General features: G+C 36.5%; 1 pseudogene; it reads left to right on the top strand.

The window, feature by feature from the left end:
* The first annotated feature begins 284 nt into the window (after nt 1–284).
* LOC113297576 lies at nt 285–4,531 on the top strand (annotated as a pseudogene).
* The last annotated feature ends 575 nt before the right edge of the window (nt 4,532–5,106 follow it).

The raw sequence follows: 5,106 nt of genomic DNA, 5'->3' as shown, positions 1-5,106 counted from the left end.
TTCACTGAATCTTAATAACAGTAAATAAGAAGACTACTAATAGAAACAAAAAGGATATATTTGGTCATTGGAAAGTACATCTAAGGTTATTCTGGGTAAGACATATTGTGTTCTATTTTCTTCTTCTGAGTTTTTGCTAATAAATCATTTGGATTTTTCTTTACAGAGGTCGAATTCATTCAGATAAATGATTTTTACTGATTTAAAGGATCGGAATTTACACAGAGAGGGTAAGAAAAAGTAAGTTCTTATATAAATTTACAGCTAGGTACTGGAAACAAGGGATAGAGAGAGAGAGAGAGCGTCACTGTGTATTTATTTAAGGATTTTGGGAGGAGAACTCATAAAAATCTCAGCTTTATTTAATTTCGTGATTGTCGGAAACAACAACTTCTTATAATTTTTCTCTCTCGTTTTCTGCTTTCATATGTACACTTACTCTGATATGTATACGAATTAGGAAAGAGTGAAAGCATATTTGGAAAAAGGAGTGACCTTTTGTGAAACAGAGGTAACCAAATTCTAGTATCAGAATTTGTTTGACAGATCTTTGTTTTCTTATTCATTGCATTACTACATTTGTTAATCAGGGTGTTTCCTGGTCTTTGTGAATTGGTTTTTTTCAGGTCGATTTTATGGTGTTTTTAGATTGATACTAATGAAAAATGGTGTTTTTAGATTGATAGTAATGAAAAAAATGTGGTGTTTTCGGCTATTCGTCTACGATTAGATTTTCTGTTTTTGAGAAGTAGATCTCTGGGTTTCTTCTATAACCAATTTCCTAATTTAGTTGATGTTGTTTATTTACTTCATTTGCTTAGGTAGGTGGAATGTAGTGTTATAGAGATATCACATGTAGAAGGAGAGAGTGATGTAGATTATTAGATAAAAGATCAGTGGTGGTGGGTTTTTACTAAAACTTGTGTAGAGTGATTGAATTTCAACTTTTCTTCTGTCTAAAGATATTAATATTATATTTGCTTTTATCCATGGACCAGTAATGATCTAAAGATTTTATAATTGTTTGTGGATCGAAATCATGTAGTCAACATTAGATCTGATCTAAATCTTTTAATCAATTGGGTTGTTTCAATCTGCAGGTTTTAATTGGGATAACTAACAATGAAGAACAAAGATAGAGATGGGAAACCACTCATTCACCCAGACAAAACTTCTAGAATGGTACCCATGACACTTATGTTTCTTGTGCTGTGTGGGTTTTCATTTTATCTTGGCGGGATTTTTTGTAACAACAAAGATAAATTGGTGATCGAGGAAGTCGAAAGACCAGCTAAAACTTCTCCCAAAGATGTCATATCTTCTCCTCTTCAAATTAAGCCTGTTTCCTTCCCTGAGTGTGGAAGCGACTATCAAGATTATACACCTTGCACTGATCCAAGGGTATTACCAAAACACTACTTTTTTCTCTTTTGTCGATAAAATGAGTAAAAACTTGTTGCAATGAGCTAAGTTTTTGCTGATCCGAGCTCAATGACAATCGTAGTATATTTAGTTTTCTAATCTATGTTTGTTACTACAGAGGTGGCGGAAATATAGTCTCCATCGCCTTTCGTTTTTCGAACGTCATTGCCCACCAATCTTCGAAAGGAAAGAATGCTTAGTGCCCCCGCCAGATGGTTACAAACCACCGATTAAGTGGCCAAAGAGTAAAAATGAATGTTGGTATAGGTAATATTTCAGTTGATTTATATTAGTTTCATGAATATTGTATTATTTTGGTTTTGGTAGTGCCAGTCGTTCAGTTGGTGATTGATTTCTCATTTTGTTTGTCTGCAGAAATGTACCTTACAATTGGATTAACAAGCAGAAATCTAATCAGAACTGGCTAAGGAAACAAGGAGAGAAGTTCTTTTTCCCTGGAGGAGGTACCATGTTCCCCAGGGGTGTTAGTGCATATGTTGATTTGATGACAGATTTGATCCCTGGGATGAAAGATGGAACCGTCCGAACTGCTCTTGATACTGGTTGTGGGGTGAGTCCTTGAATGGTCTGATTTCTTTGCAGAATAGATAATTCACTTACCATAAGTTTAATTAGTTCAACAATGTTTTGGATTTGAAAATACTAACATAAGACACTATCACTATCAGCCCAAATTACCGGTTCTCCAGTAAATAAAATTTCTTAGCCACGTATTTTATTACCCAAAGTCTCATCTTCTTTAAGGTAGATCTTTCGATTTAACATTATATTGGTTTGTTCACTGTCATAGGTTGCAAGTTGGGGTGGTGATTTGTTAGACCGAGGACTTTTAACTGTTTCTCTTGCCCCAAGAGATAATCACGAGGCTCAAGTTCAGTTTGCATTGGAACGTGGTATTCCAGCAATCTTGGGTATCATTTCTACCCAGCGGCTTCCTTTCCCATCAAATTCGTTTGATATGGCTCACTGCTCACGATGCCTCATCCCATGGACAGAATTTGGTAATTACCTTTTGTCTCCGCCACCTATCTCTGTTTCTATGACTACCGTTTAACTCTTCTAATTCCTCAATTCTAGAATTCGCCTTTTCCCCTGCATGTCAAATTGCTAAATAGCTTCCCATTTTCAGGTGGACTTTACCTTCTAGAAATACATCGTATGCTACGACCTGGCGGTTTCTGGGTCTTATCTGGCCCACCAGTGAACTACCAAAACCGATGGAGGGGATGGAACACGACCGTGGAAGAGCAGAAATCAGATTATGACAAGTTACAGGATTATCTTACTTCTATGTGTTTCAAGCTATATAAACAAAAGGGAGACATTGCTGTGTGGCAGAAATCTACTAATCCCAAATGTTATGATAAGCTTGCTAGCCCAGATGTCTACCCCCCCAAGTGTGATGATGGAACCGAACCAGATGCAGCTTGGTACACTCCTCTTCGTCCTTGTGTTGTAGCTCCAGAAGCTAAATATACAAAGTCAGGGTTAGATTCTCTTCCAAAGTGGCCTGAGAGACTCAATGCTCCACCTGAACGGCTGTCAGGTGTTCACGGAGGAAGTGCCAGTGCATTCAAGCACGATGAGAGTAAATGGAAGGTTAGGGTGAAGCACTACAAAAAGTTACTTCCTGCTCTTGGTACTGATAAGATAAGAAATGTCATGGACATGAATACAGTATATGGAGGTTTTGCCGCAGAATTAGTAGAGGATCCTCTGTGGGTCATGAATGTTGTGTCTTCTTACTCTGAAAATACTCTAGCTGTGGTCTTCGACAGGGGTTTGATCGGAACCTACCATGACTGGTAATAGATACAACTTATCAGTTTATGTTTCTCTATTGCATGAAATTCTGAATTCCGAATATTTCTTTGTCTGAATGAGAATAACCTTTCTTTGTTTCATGTCTGTAGGTGTGAGGCGTTTTCAACTTATCCTCGAACATACGATCTCCTTCATCTCGATAGCCTATTCACTGCCGAAAGTCAGAGGTATCATCTTTTATTTTTTTATCTGTCTTTCTTTTTTTCCCCTTTTTCAGGTGACGTCCAAAACTTTGGATACTATTTCAGGAGTTATTGGCCTGTACATATATTATGGAAAGGCCTCCATCCATGACATTACGTCGAGAAAATTTTCATTTCAGTGTTATCGTCACATTATGTTACATGTAGCAAGTAATAATCCCATACAGTAAAAACACACTCTTGAAACCAGCTGTTACGAGAGGAGGATTCCCAAGCATTTAATTAAGCCATGTTCAGACGACCAATCAGTCTTGTGCTTTGTAATTTCGTTTGGTCATATAATAATAAGTTTCTGTAACAAAAGATATGAGGTCTCGCACTCAACTCTAAACTCTCACTTACCGAGAAATATGAACTTATGGTATAAAAAATATGTGCAGGTGCGATATGAAATATGTTCTCCTGGAGATGGATCGAATTGTACGTCCAGGTGGATATGTTATTATTCGAGAATCTAGCTATTTCTTGGATGCCATTTCAACCATTGCGAAGGCAATGAAATGGAGCTGCAAACAGGAAGACACTGAGTATGCAGTTGAGAATGAGAAGGTCTTGATCTGCAGAAGAAACTCTGGTATTCTTCTTCCTCCAAGAGTTTAAGATGATAAAAGTGAGGAAACTCGAAAGTATTCACCACGGTAAAGAGAAGAAAAGAGTCTTCTCTTGTTAAAGAGGTAAGAAAAAGATACTTTTTGAATTCAGAAGTAGATGAAGAAAGAAATAGACGGAAGTACAAGTAAGAGTAAGATAGAGCTTAAATTGTGAAGAGAAGTAAAGTTCCACACAGATAAGAACTCCGATGAACATGTTTAAGATTTTATTATTAGGATGGTGAGGAAAATAATCCCCATAATTCATTGATTCCTACGTTCTTCTCAACATAAATATAATTTTATTCTTTATAGATGCTGCTTGAGAGATATTGATGATTTGTATTTTTTCCCGCTTTTTTTCCTTCTTGGTTTTACGTTTACTTAATATAAGAGAAATACTTCGCAAAAGAGAAAATTTGTAATCTCTTAATCATAAGAAAGAAAGATAGCTAAAAATCAAATCTTCAACGCTTGTACTTTCATCCAAATATCCAACCATTTTATATTTTCATATTATTCTTCAATAAATTTTTTCAATCACTTGTGTTAAGGCATACAAACCGTGTGACACATAGCACACGGTTTCCCTTTAGAGTTTGTGTTATGTTAGGAAAGTTCTTTATTCAGAGTTTGATTTTATTAGGTTAGTACTTTGAGTGATCTTCAAGTTTGTGAACAATATAAATAGGCTGTTAAGCCATGAGAATTAATATACAGAATTATTATCAATGTAGACGTTTTATGCTTCTGCGCTTATGCTCTTCTCTCTCTCTCTTGATCGATCTTTAACTTGGTATCAGAGCGGTTGATCCTCATGTCTTCCGCTATCTCTACATCCTCTATTCTTTCCTCCATTTTTTCTCAACCTCGTTTTCTTTTCAACAGTGACACTTCCTTCTCGTTCTTCAAAAAAAAAGAAAAAAAAAATAATCACCAGAATCCTCCATCTCGATAAGGTTCCATCTCCTCCCATTCCTGCCTGCTCGTGTTCTTCTCATCGTGAACAACAGTCAGCTCCATTGTCCCTTTGTTGTCCAACTCGA

This window comes from Papaver somniferum, chromosome 7, assembly GCF_003573695.1.
Source record: "Papaver somniferum cultivar HN1 chromosome 7, ASM357369v1, whole genome shotgun sequence".
Lineage (NCBI taxonomy): Eukaryota > Viridiplantae > Streptophyta > Magnoliopsida > Ranunculales > Papaveraceae > Papaver > Papaver somniferum.
This window is presented reverse-complemented; position numbering and strand designations above follow the sequence as displayed.